The 14,350-nt window shown below is 40.4% G+C and overlaps 1 long non-coding RNA gene across 2 annotated transcripts in view; it reads left to right on the forward strand.

Annotated features, from left to right (window-relative positions):
* Nucleotides 1-14,350, forward strand: part of LOC141765156 (uncharacterized) — a 297,228-nt gene that overhangs the window by 226,679 nt on the left and 56,199 nt on the right. The gene's annotated exons all lie outside the window — the stretch shown is intronic.

Below are 14,350 nucleotides of genomic sequence, written 5' to 3' on the forward strand. Positions count from 1 at the left end.
AAAATTGACATTTGTTGTTGGACATTCGTAGCAAAACAAACTAAAAAGGAGGAATAACATTTTCGTAAGATATCATACGAATCATTGTATGAGAATATGTTGAAAGTCAGCAGACTCTGAGCTTGTGAACCTGAACACAAAGATGAGATATTTGTAATTCTGGTTCTTAATAACTATATTCAAAAAAAACATTCTCTTGCATATTTTATCTCTTTAATGAGAACATTTTATTATGATTCTGATATATGACCTTAGGGTCATTGTAGGCCTAAGTAAAAAAAAAAAAATTATGAAAAAAACTCAGAATTTCCGAGATTAAAAAAACTTGAAAACAAAACTTGTTTCTCATTACTCAATAATATGCACCAGATTGTATTATGTATACAGTATCAGTGTTTTGCTGTAGCAAATCAACTACAATAGATACATTTTATTCATTCAGTCAAATTAGATTAAATTACAAAGTTCCATAAGTTTTTGAATCAGTAAATGAAAATAACTTAAAGGAGTGAGGGAGGCTACTTCACGGGTTAACAGATAAAAGTACCAACTGTCCAAAGAAAACATATTAAAAAAAAAACTCAAACAAACTCTTTTCTTTTAAAACTATTTTAAAGGACTAGTTTGACATATTGGAAAATACACATATATTTTGCTCTAATACCACAGCATGTTTGTCTGTTTAATATGAATCTGCAGCCAGGAGGCAATTAGCCTAGCTTAGCATAAAGACAGACTGGAAGCAGAAAGAGAGTCTTGGGGTTGCTAGACAACCAGCAGAGACTACTGGCTCCAGACTTATATTGAAGTGTAATATATAAATGATATACTATATATTTGAAGGGTGGTATTTTTAGTGTATTTTCTTTGTCTCATCACTTGACTGTGACGTCAGCAGGATGTTGTCATGTCTATATAGCTTATATGGGGTTGAACTGTTGCCTTTTTGAGTCTTGGGATCTTTTGGAGTTGTGCACATATTCTCCATTTTTTTCCTAAAGGTACAGGGCTCAACAATGGCGGCATCTAGCGGTAAGGTTGCGGATAGAGAGGTGAAGTCCCGCCCCTTGAGATGGAACCCATGGGACCTTGTTTTGAAAAAAATATATGAACGGTAGTCAACTGAGAGAGATAAATATATATATTTTTTATCCCGTTTGAATTACGCCATGAATCACACATATGATGTTTTTCAATTTAAAAGATAATTTTGTAATTCAAGAAAGTCTCAGTTTGTCGTAGTATCATTTATTTTTGTGTGAAATCGCTCAGTGAACTACATCTCTCGTCCCGCACAACATACACTTGTTTGTTATTAGGCTATTGGCTGGATGACTGGAATTTCATTGTGTGTGATGCTCACAGTATCAAAAAACATTCAACATCTTTCAGATGGACACAGAAGACTCTTTCATACACTGCAAACTAGAGATGGCATGCTTAGATTAACCTGAACAGTCTCTTGTGAAATAATAAGATCATGCAGAGTAAATGTACTGTGACTGTCAGGAAACACGTGAAGTCAAACACACTAAAACCAGTTTTGTTTTCGCTATGACTGCAGTTCATGTCTAGACTGGAGACTGCAAATTGTGGATATCATTTCAACATTGTCTTAATGTTCAGATTGTCTTTATTGTCTGTGTGCTCAATTGTTGTATTTCAGACAGAATATTTGTAGTTTGTCAGATGAATTCTCTTGACATATATCGCCTCAATGCTGAGATCTTGCAGTATCTTCTGACACAAAGCTCTCATTATCTCGCTGCTTTCTTCACTTGCACTTCATATTTAAGCCACACATCACACGGGTCTTTGGGGTATTACAACCAAACTTTGAATCGACTAGAGCAAATCTGTTTTATATCACTCCTCTGGCACGCTGCAGTATTTCTTATTGTAGAGCGCCGCTCACAGTTACTCATTCCTTTTCTGATTTAATGAGTTTTGGAGAGTAGATGATATCTGCACCTCGACATCACTGTGGATTCAATTAAAAGCACATCCAGTGTTGTCAACAGACGCATTGCTAAAGCAGCACTTTCCTGTAAATGTTGTGAGCATAGATAATAAGTTTACGTATGGCTCATAAGTCTTATCTGCACACCATTCACTTACTACATGAGTCAGGATATTTCTTTGGAAAAGGGTGTCATGATATGTCATCGGGGTTTTTGCAGAAGATAATCGTCTTTATGAAGAATACATACGCTTTCACATTCCGTGTGCAGTGTTTCACAATGTGTGTGAGCCATTCATGGTCATTTAGAATAACACTCACAGGCTTGTTCTGTGGAAAAGTCTCCAGGGGGGCTGCTGTGCTCCCTCTTAACCCCCACCACATCCTTGTTGGACGTAACTCTGGCGATTCCTGCCAAGACCCTGCTGAAGACACTTTCCACATGGTCGCAAATCTTCAGGGAAAAAGAAACTAAAAGTAGATCGTTGAACAATGAAGCACAGCCACAAAAGATAATGAAGGACAGCAGTGTTTAGAGTCTGCTGGGATGTTTACACGTCAAGTCATTGTTGAAGCGTGCAGTCATTTCATGTTTTTCTCACAATTGTCTTATTTCAACTTGAGCAAGATGTCCTTAAAGATACAGAATATAACTGAAACTTGTTTACACTACTGTAGCAACACATTCTCTCTCCACTTGGTCAGTGGCCCTTCGCTCCAAACTATGATGCTCTAGGTACCCCTCCAGGGTCAGTTTTGGAAGTTTTGGATAGATAGATAGATAGATAGGTACATAGATAATAGATAGATAGATAGATAGATAGATAGCACTGGGCGGCTGCATGATTGACGCTTCCGGTGTTCACACCAGCTGCGTTTCAGCTGCGTGTCTGCTGCTGCTGCAGCTGCTGCTGTCAGCTCTTTCTTTCTACATAGAGTTTGCCTTTCATAATGGCCATTTCATTTCATGATAAGTGTAATTTATATTTATTTTAGACAGAGAAAGGTTAAGAAACGTGTGGTAATTTGTAAATAATAGTAATAATCCACAATTAAAACCCTGCACTTTATTCATTCATGGAGCTCTGCAAGTCACTGCATGTTCTACAACACTGTCCTGCACATATTTCAGAATAAAAGCCTTGTGTTAACAAATGAAGGAATTCTGTCCACAGAAAAAAAATGCTTGAGGGCTTTTATTTTTAAATGAAAGCAGGAAGTGTTGATTTAGTAACATTTTCTACAGATAGAGACATTGAAATTGTAGTAATGTTGCTGATATGCAGTCAATAGATCACTTTCACTGTCTGTTGCTGCTGTGAACCGCGTGACTCGTGTCAAAAATAGGCGAGACCTCGAATCTTTAGAAGAGACGCAGCTGACACGCAGCCAAGACGTCTCACGCAGGCAGTGTGGCTGCACTAACCTGTTAACACAGACGCCGAAATAAAAAAACAACAGGTAACGCAGCTGCCACGCACTCCTGAAGTTCCCGGTGTGGACGAGGCTTAATAGTCTAGCGACCTGTCCGGGTTGTACCCCGCCTTCACCCAATGTCAGCTTGGATCGGCTCCAGCCCCCCCGCGACTTCGAATGGGATAAGCGGTTACAGATAATGGATGGATATATAATGTACATTCCAACTACTCTACTTTAAACTAGATAAAAGCAATAAAAAATGCAGTAAAATACCATTAGAGACAAATATCTGCTGTGGAAATTGAAAGTAAAATATGTGTTGTGCAAATTGAAGTAGAAGAATGTGCCTTGTCAGAACATAAGTCTCCCTTCCCGGCACAGAGGAGAGTCGTTGTATGTTGATAGGGGTTGATAAGTGGGCAGGAATGATTTCCTGTAGCGGTCCTTACTACAGCAGAGTTGAAGGAGCTTGACTGAAAACACTCTGCTGTCCGACCAGTAGATCGTGGAGGGGATGTGAACTGTTGTCCATTATGCAACAATAAAAAATAAGTCAACGTTTACTTTGCTTCACCCGGGACACAAACAGCGGTCTCCTGGGTTTGTTTGAGCCATCCAACCTCCCCTCCCATACGCCCTACGCAGACTTTCTCGCTCATTATAGTATGTCAGTTGCTCTGACCATCTAATAACGACTCGGATGGGTTTACATTGGAGTTAGTTTTAAGCCCATACATACGTCATGCAGATGCTAAAGGGTGCATTGGTATCAGGGTGCCTTGGCGCATTGGTATCAGACGCCAAAGAGGCACTGACCAAACGTCGGCATTTGACAAGTTGGGAGTGAGAATGGGTTGTTACTGTACATGTGTACGGTGCAGGGATAATGAAGGTGCTTTATTGCTTCATTCACCTCATCTGCAGCGCCAGCCCAAGCATGTTTTCTTTGGAAGATTTAAAATTCCTAAATTAAAAGAAATAAAGTGAAATACAACACACATTGTTGTATATATTATGGCATGGAAAAGTCACGTCACAATGAAAAACAATGAATTCAGTTAAAGTAAAAAATAAATAATAATTGTCCCTTTAACATGTGTTTTTCATTTCATTATGTCACAGTCTACTCCGGGTAGGGAATAAGTCCTTACCCCAAGTGAAGGAGTTCAAGTACCTCGGGGTCTTGTTCGCAAGTGAGGGAACTATGGAACGTGAGATTGGCCGGAGAATCGGAGCAGCGGGGGTATTGCTTTACCACACCGTTGGGACAAAAAGAGAGCTGAGCCGGAAGGCTCGGGCCGAAATGGGTTTTTCTCAGGAGGGTGGCTGGCGTCTCCCTTAGAGATAGGGTGAGAAGCTCAGTCATCCGTGAGGGACTCGGAGTAGAGCTGCTGCTTCTTTGCGTTGAAAGGAGCCATGGTTCGGGTATCTAGTAAGGATGCCCTCTGGGCGCCTCCCTAGGGAGGTGTTCCAGGCACGACCAGCTGGGAGGAGGCCACGGGGAAGACCCGGGACTAGGTGGAGAGATTATATCTCCACACTGGCCTGGGAACGCCTCGGGATCCCCCAGTCAGAACTGGTTAATGTGGCGAGGGAAAGGGAAGTTTGGGGTCCCCTGCTGGAGCGGTTTGCCCCGAGACCCGACCCCGGATAAGCGGTTGAAGACTAGTGAGTGAGTGACAGTCAATCCAGATATAGAAAGGAATTACATATAACATGACTTAAAAACTGAATCATTCAAAATACTATAAATATACACACCGATCAGCCATAACATTATGACCACCTGCCTAATATTGAGTAGGTCCCCCTTTTGCTGCCAAAACAGCCCTGACCCGTCAAGGCATGGACTCCACTAGACCTCTGAAGGTCTGCTGTGGTATCTGGCACCAAGCCGTCAGTAGCAGATCCTTACAGTCCTGTAAATTGCGAGGTGGGGCCTCCGTGGATCGGACTTGTTTGTCCAGCACATCCCACAGATGCTCCATTGGATTGAGATCTGGAGGCCCAGTCAACACCTCCAACTTGTTGCCATCCACATGATGTAAAAGAAAACGTGATTCATCAGACCAGGCCACCTTCTTCCATTGCTCCATGGTCCAGTTCTGATGCTCAGGGGCCCATTGTAGGTGCTTTTGGCGGTGGACAAGGGTCAGCATGGGCACCCTTACCCACGGGACACGGGTCAGCATGGGCACCCCGACTCACCTTCAGATGATCATCTGATAGCAAAAATCAGGGAGTGTATCTTTAAATATTGAAATCAGGACCCAAAACCCAAAGAAAGTTCCCATCTTCAGTTTGTTTGGGGGCCCCCTGGTGGCTGAGGGGCCCCTACGCAACCACTTAGTTTGCTCACGCCTCAGGCTGCTCACTTGTTTGTTCTGCCCTTGATATTTTTCCCTTTTCATCTTTTGTTTCATGCGTTGCACTCATTTAGCACTTCAAAGGGAATGCATATCACTTTTGGAAAGTGGCTGTACTCAATTACTTCTTACACATGAATTAGTTATGCAACATGGATCTGATGTCAAAGCCCGCTGCAGGGGTAACTGAGTAAATCCAGCGGTGAAGGTAATCCGTTCACCCCATTAATCCTCCCCTCTGGCTCACACCAGGCCTGCAAACAGGGATTGTGCAACCAACCTGTCCAGCAGGTTCCGGTTAAAATGCAGCGATGAGTCGCAGTTTGATCGGTCGGTTAAAGTAAAAGATATATCTGATAGTTCAACTGGAATCCAGGGCGCGTAGGAATTTAAGAGCATAGATGGAGCCACAGGTGTTACCCCGGGGCATGTGCGCACCATCCAGCGGCGGTGACCTCTGAGGGGCCCGTGGAGAGGGTAGGGAGCCGGCTGGGAAAGCTCCTTGATAGAGTCTAAATACTGCTCCATGGTGTGTGAGGAATAATCCGAGTCTCCATCCTCTGTGTCGCTCTCCTGCATCTCGCTGATGGTAGGAAGTCTGTCCACTGTGGAGAGGAGGCATCTGGGCTTCATCCTGCAAAGAAATGCATGTCCTTTAATGTTGTGATGTGAACATTAAAAGGGATTCCCTCTTGTTATCAAAAGGGATATCCTGCGCTCCTGTGATCCATTTCTTTATTGAAACTATAGCAGTAATGGCAGAGTCAATTAGGTTATGTGTGTTATGTGTTATGTTATCCGTCGATTGCATGGGCATTACCAGCTGTTATCACTACCATTCTAATGCTTTAAACAGGCCAAACTGCACCTACCACATTTTGAAAGTTAAAGTGACCAAGTACGCTTGGTTAGGTTAGTGAAATACGTAAGTTACGTAACAAAAGTATGGTAAAATAAGTCAACATAACTTTTGGTTTCACATGGGATATGAACAGAGTCCTCTTTCACTCTCTATACTACGTCACTTGACTTCCCGCTTTGCTCCAGACATAATTACTAAGGCCACTAGAGGTCGGCGTCATCTTCGTATCGGTGATCAACCATGTGAATAGATGATAACAGCCTTCTGAACCTGCTAGTAGGTGTAGCAGTGTGAGGGTCACTTGCCACTCAGCAGGCTGGTTGGGTTCATTATCTCTGAGCAGAAGCAGCTGTGGAGCCTAATCGTCCCTGATGAGGATCAGGTGGTTGAAGCTGATATCTACCCCTGGTTTCAGTGTTCAGGTGCTGACTCATTGTCTCTTTGTCAGAGGTAGTGCGAGTGCTGTCCTGTTTTTTGCTCTGCCTGTGTAGGGGTGTGTGAATCTGCAGAAGTATCACGTGAACCTATCTGTGGGATTCACTCACCGTTTAGCTTCTTCTCTTCTCTGGAGTCTCTTAGAGTGGGTTAGGTCTCTGTGGCCTGCCTTCGCTGGTTCTTTTGTTTCATTTATGTTCTAGTCAGCTGCTTGGCAGTGGTGTTTTAGTCTTTTCAAGATATGTTGAGTGTAGGGAGCCTTCCTTTTAGGCTTGTTTTCATTTGGTGTTTCCTGTTTCCCTTTAAATCACTTTTAGATTCCCCTGGTCCGCAATTGCGTCCCTCTCCCCGTTCCACTGACAAGCAGGCCCCCTTTAACTCATGTATATGACGCTGATAACCACTTACAACGCCCATTCAATCAGCTGATAACATCCAAAGTGGGTGCACCTGATGTTGGAATGGAAGTAGTTGGAATATTATATCTTCCTCAAAACATTGTATCTATTTTCCCTTTAATTTATTTTACAATTTTACATAGTTATTTTTCCAGAAACCTTACTGACCATTTTATTTACCAAAATGAGGATCTAAATGTGTTTTCAGAGGCCATTTTGGTTACAGAAACAGAATCCTGGTGGATGAATGAATATCACTGAAAGAAGGTATAAAAGAAGAAGACAGCTACCTCTAGCAACCGCAGTAATTATTACAGGAGCAGAAGCAGAAGTCAGGTGCTGTAGTATAGATGGTGTGAAACTCCATAAAAGGTGGAGGTGGTGGATGTTGGATGGGACACAAATCACAGAAATTTCACGCAGGAGTATGCATCCTGTGTGAAAACAACAATGTGCAGTTGTGTTCGTATATATTTTGAGCCGAAACATGATGTTTTTCCCTAAACCTAAAGAAGTTGTAGTTGTATTGCCTAAACCTGTTTTTGTTGCCTAAACTTAAAGAAGTGAAGTTGTAGTTTTTTTTGCCTAACCTAAAGAAGTTGTAGTTTTATTGCCTAAACCTGTTTTTGTTGCCTAAACCTAAAGAAGCCTTTTTGTTTGTGTTCAAAAGGTGATGTTTCATTCAGTTTCACAACATGTTAGAAGGTGTTTCTTTTTAAATTTTACTTTCACTTTTAAAATGTAGTAAGCATAGTAGGCCCCCAAGGACCCACATCTATGCTGCCTATAGCGACCGATATACCTATTTAATGGCCTCGGGTGAAATAACAGAATTAGCCTAAAAAAATTGTACATTTTTAATTGTTCAATGTAAACTCCCCTCAGGTTGATAAAACTCCCAAATCAAAATACAAAAAATACAAAGGACATGACCTCAGTGTCCTCAATGGTAGCTAAGGTCCTCTCTGGAAATACTGAAATGAAACTACTTCTATACAAAATTTTACTCCGAACACACACTCACCTTGAAATTGTGATTCTTCCTTGAAATTGTGATTCTTCCTGATTACAGTTTGTCTCGTGACAGCAATTCCTTCACTGTGTCTTTCTGCCAGCGCTCCGTTGTCCTCCTCTCTATTTTCACCCAGGATGCCAGCAGTCTGTGGGTGTCAACTGTGCTTTTGCTGAGGTTCTCAGCATGTACAGAACATGTTGCGGCGACACGGAGGTGTGAATCTGTAAGCGCTGTCGGATAAGCCGGGCCAGGGGAGCTTTTATAATGCATTAGCCAGACTAGGCCAACAGAGCCAATTATAGCCGTCAGAGCACAGAGAGTCAGGCTGTAACGGTGGATGTGGGTTGGGATGTACTATACAACAGGAGGGACACAGGGTGGTCAGGGGGGGTGACGAGGTGATCAGTGAGTGGGTTGTCGATGGGGAAATGTCATTAGCTCACATCCAGACAGCTCGTGGCTGCACAAGTCACGGCTGGAACTCTACTTGTATTGATTTGTTGAGGTTGTGGTGGAATACATCAATCTATGAATTTCCTCTGTAAAGACGAATGTACAGTCCAGTAAACTGTTCTTTTCTTCTCACTGAACTGGAGTGACTTCACCGCAGCATGTTCTGTGTGTTTTAAAGTCAAGATTTTATATCATTAAAAAAAAGAGAATTTCTTCTCATAAATGCGATGCAATTGAATGCAAAATGTTTTTAATGAATTAGGCCTCTAACATCATACCGTATATAACTTAATGTGCAATATTCAAAGAAGTATTTTTGTAATTTTGACATATCCTTGGGCAGTAAAATATTATATAACATTTAATGAGGAGTCTACAGGTTGCAAAGATGCAGTAGGCAACACATTTTTGGCATCATTGGGGAAAAAAAATCCATAACTTTTCAGCATATTGTAATTCAAGTTAAGAGAAAAACTAGACTTCTGCACCTCCTCATGGCTCTGTTTTCAGGCTTTAAAAATGTTAACCCCGTGCCGGGAGACTTTGACCAATCACAGGTCATTTCAGAGAGAGAGAGAGAGAGCGTTCCTATTGGCTGTGCTCCGGCTGGTGGGCTGTGCTTGGTATTTCCTCAACTGATTTTATTTGGTAAACCTAAACATACTGTATGTCACTTATTTTAACCACCAGTCCTCTGGAAATGTTTTAGCACCCTGAAATTCATCTGCAAAAACATAATAACAGATCTTCTGTGAGAAGTGACCTCCGTGTATGACCAGCATGTAGTCATAGCCTCACAGGAAGAAGGATGGTGCAACAGTTACGGTAATAAATGCCAGCCACAGCTGAGTCAGACACCAGGGAATCTGAATTAGTTTTCTGGGACAAAACACCGTCTAGCAGCTGAGTCCATCTGCTGTAGCTCTCAGTGAAAGTCACTCTTGATAAGAATACCACCCAAGTGATGATACAAACATCCTTCACAGCTCCTCCCTGGTTTCAACATTCCATCCATATCTTACATGTTACAGCTCCAGGGGAAAAAAATGTGCATTAGTAACTCAGGAAATTCATTGGACTTGTTAGTAATCACCGGATGGGAAGCTGTGCTTTACCATGGCACTCTAGAATTGAATGTGACCATATTTGTCCATTAGCACCAGCCATCACCCTTGATGTAGCTTCAGTTTTACATGTTTGACTGTGAAATGAGCAGTGGTGGTAGAAGCTCTCAGATCCTTTACTTAAAGGACCAGTATGGTGCCTTCAAATGAGGTTGTGTTTACCGTGTTTACGAGTTGGGCCCATATGAACGCCCCCTCTTGTCGTATTCACGACCTCGGCAGTGGAAAGTTTCTGAAATTTCCAAGTTCACCACTTGTGACGTGTTTGTTGACTTTTTCAAGTTCATTTTTAGGTGCATAATAAGTTTGTAATTTTAGTCATATATTGTGATTCTTAGTAATTTTATAATAGGTCTGAGGAGTGGAGGGTCCGCCATATCAAGTGCCATCCCAAACCATCAGTGGGGAGTGGAAGTGGGTTATAAAACCCTCCAACAGGCTTAACCAGCTGCCCTTACTGACGACGTGCAACGCCGGTTTGTTTTCGTCATGGAACACGCTCCAATGTCAGTTCCGTTATCAACTTAAAGTAAATAAATTTAGATTGTATTTAGGATCAAATATACCCTTATCTAGTCTAGAAAACGGTAACGTTAGACATGTTCATTGTAAACTGTGTGTGTGTGTATATATATATATATATATATATATATATATATTGCATATTTATTTTTGATTTACCCCTATCAGTAGCTATAACCCCAGCATTTATTATATCTTCAATGGTGCAATACTGACTTCACAGTAAAATAATTGTGTGCAATAGTTCAGCTGTGCAATAATCTGGTTTACTCTGGCATTAACACTGCATTTATTTATACAGTACATTTAAACTAATATTCATATGTATTCATACTATTCTTGCATTTTTACACAATTAATGATAGATCCTATTTTTCATCATTATTATTTGCAATGTTATACATATTTCGTATTTGTATTTTCTTATGATTTCTCTATGTTTAAATATATATTGCTATTCTAGATTGGGAGCAAAATTCTAAGCTAATGAAAACACTATTCATCACTTTATTGTTGCAGCTGGTAAAAAAACATTTTAATTACTTTATCTACTGGTTAGCTTAATAATTTATCATAATGTATTAGTTGATTTGTATTGACGGTTGATGATTGACTTAAATTTCCAAAGCAACTAAAGTTATCAAATAAATGTAGTGGAGTAGAAGTATAAAGTAGCATCAAATGGAAACACTCAAGTAAATACCTAAATACCTATAGGTACAGTATGTGAGTAAAAATATACTCCAGTCATTAAAGCAATAAAGATAATATCTTAAATATGGCAATTAGTCCTCATTAAAATGTGATTCTTACCTGGACACAGTTTAATGAAAACAAATGGCAGAAGTTTGCATTAACACGTGTCTTTGAGGCAACAGCTCCACTGAGAGCTGACCTCAGGGACACACAGCTAACTATATAATAGTGTACACTAAGCTTGCATGCTAAAGTTCTATTTGAGGCACGTATCTTTGTCAACATAGCCCGACATAAACCCTGAGATTAAGGCCAGAGCTGAAAAAAGATGCTGCTGTGATTAAGAATAGTCTGCGAGGCTCAGGTGCTGCAGGCATTAAGGAGGACTGAGATGATGAGCTAATTACACAATTTTCCCTGATCTAATTGTAGTCCACGCAGTTTATGTAGTAGTTTTGGGCATCATTGGGCAAGAATTCCATAATAACCTTTTAGCATATTGTAATTTTAGTGTTCTGAGAGAAAACTAGTCTTCTGCACCTCCTCATGGCTCTGTTTTCAGGCTTTAGAAAATCTAGCCCTAGCGGAAAACTTTGACCAATCACAGGTTATTTCAGATAGAGAGCGTTCCTATTGGCTGTGCTCCGGCTGGTGGGCGGTGCTTGGTATTTCCTCAACTTGATCTCAACATGGCTGCCTGGTCACAAACTTTCTCATTTTACAGCTAAACAGTATGATGATTCAAGATGATTCTGAAAACATTTGAGGAGAGAAATAGGCATTACAGTAACAGAATATTGATTCATATTTGATCAGCGCTGCCTAGTTTGACCGTTTGGTCGGAGTTTGCGAGTGATTGACAGCCGGCTCTCATAGACGGAAGCTGGACGGCAGACTCCAGATCAGCTCTGACTGGTTGTTTTCCTCGGTCTGTGAAATCTTGCAGATGCCATTAGGAGCACCAGAGGACACAGAGGAACATGATTTATTTCAGAGTACCTGTCTCATGTACTACTGTCAGGATATAGTGATATCATATTCACTCCATCTCTACCCACTGCAGCTTAAAGCACTTTTGATGAAAGGGAAACAAACTACATTTAAAGATTCTCTACTAGAGTGAAAGAATGAGGAAATACAAATCTATATCAAATGTACAAATGAAGGTGACCAACCAGTTGTATTGTATGTGAAAAACCTTTACTTACTGTACTGCAAGTAAAGGTCATGCAGACTAACTGATGCACTTTGACACACAACCCCTGAGAGGAAAGCAGATGCACTTCACTGAGAGAGCCTGAGGAGAGAAAGGAGCAGTGAGAAAGGAAGGCACAAGAAAAAGAAGAGGAACATTTAAGAGTTGGGAAAGAATGGAGAGAAAAATGTTAATGTTTCTGTGTACATTTAAATATGCCCGCTGAACACTCATGTACGGAAGCCCTGAAAGGCAAGCAAGAATATTTTTTGTGGTTTTTTTTTATCTTGCCTCTGAGGCTGATTTTTCTAAGTTCCTTTCTCAAGGTTTTATTACATTATGTGCTAATTATTACATTTCGAGCTTTTATTACATTTAAATTATTACATTATGCGCAGTTATTACGTTATGAGTTGCTACGACTCCTCACTGAAATCTTACTAGCCACTTTGATGAGGCTACCGAGACGTTTTTTTTGCCAAAGTCAAGTTCCCATACCAAGCAACGATACAGAACATTAAAACTGATTCAATAAAACTTTTATAAAAATTACTTCCATACTACAATATTTGGTGCCTCCAAGCTGTAACTGCAGTGGCTGCATAGTGCCCCCAACTGGTCAGGAGGGACTACTACACACCATTTCACCTCATCTGGTTAAATCAAGCAAACAATGTTACAGTTTTTCTCGTTCGCTTTGGCTCAATTCTCGAATGCGAATTTTTTTTTTTCAAAACAATAAGTTCAAATCTCTAAACAATTAGTTTTGTTGTTCACAACAGATTAAAATTTCTCATTCATTCACTCAAGCAAATTGCACGTGTGCAAAAGAGTAAGTACAATAACCAACTGCACACGTCTTGCTGATGAAAACTGACGAGTTGATTCTCAGTGAAACATTCCTTTATCGTCAGACATACATGTATATTCCATAAACATCTATGATGAGGAGGTACAATTAGTTGTTTTTGAACTGAACTACAGCAGGTTTTTTCATTGTTGCAGGGTTGTTGTTGATTTCATTTTGTGGCACAATTTCTGTTCACTGTCTATGACTTTACATGAAAGATCAAAAGTGACTGTTCTGTTTATAAGACATGTACTGTATACATACAAATGTGCATATACTTTTTTCTGTGTAACTATTACAGTATTGTAGAGACCTACTGTTGAAATGGGAATTTAAAAGGACATTGCGATACACAACAGTATTCAGCTGGACAAAATTGACCTTCTGGTACGGTACAGTAAGAAGTCAGTGTCAAAGAAACAGTAGAACGAAACAGAGATTTATATATAAGAAACATTTCCAGGGTTGACTACCATGGTGAAAAAAACATTTTGACCAGTACGGCTCACACGATGACTAAACAACTTTTCATTTTGGTGCCAACTGGCCAATTTACTGACACAATAACTAGGTTTTGAAGCATGAATGAAACAACTCTTTTGCAAACATGCAATAGAGTTGTAATGTCCCATGAAACAGTTGTGACATTTGTACTCACAGTTAAGAGAAAGTTAAGATTGTTGAGCCACAGTGATTGAGGTAAAACTGTAAAAAAAAACAAAAAAACAACGTCCTGGCTTAGCCCGGCAGTATCTTATAAAGTAAACAAACATTGGTCATAAACAAAAGAAGTTGTATTGTTGGATAATATTACAATAGTGGTACGAGTTGTTTTTTTTTGTCCAGTACTTTAAGAGCTGGTTTAAAGGCTAAAGCCTGGTCTAGGATACTGCAAAATACATCACTTTAACTGTTTCATGCTGCATACTACTGAGGAACATACAGTCATACACTGAAAAATGCCATCATTTATTTCTTTGTAATCGATTTTAACATTTTCAAGATGGCTTCGACTATCTGCGGGAACAGCTGCTTCCCGCTTCTAAAAATGTTAC

The sequence above is a fragment of the Sebastes fasciatus genome, chromosome 3, assembly GCF_043250625.1.
Source record: "Sebastes fasciatus isolate fSebFas1 chromosome 3, fSebFas1.pri, whole genome shotgun sequence".
NCBI classification, from domain to species: Eukaryota; Metazoa; Chordata; class Actinopteri; order Perciformes; family Sebastidae; genus Sebastes; species Sebastes fasciatus.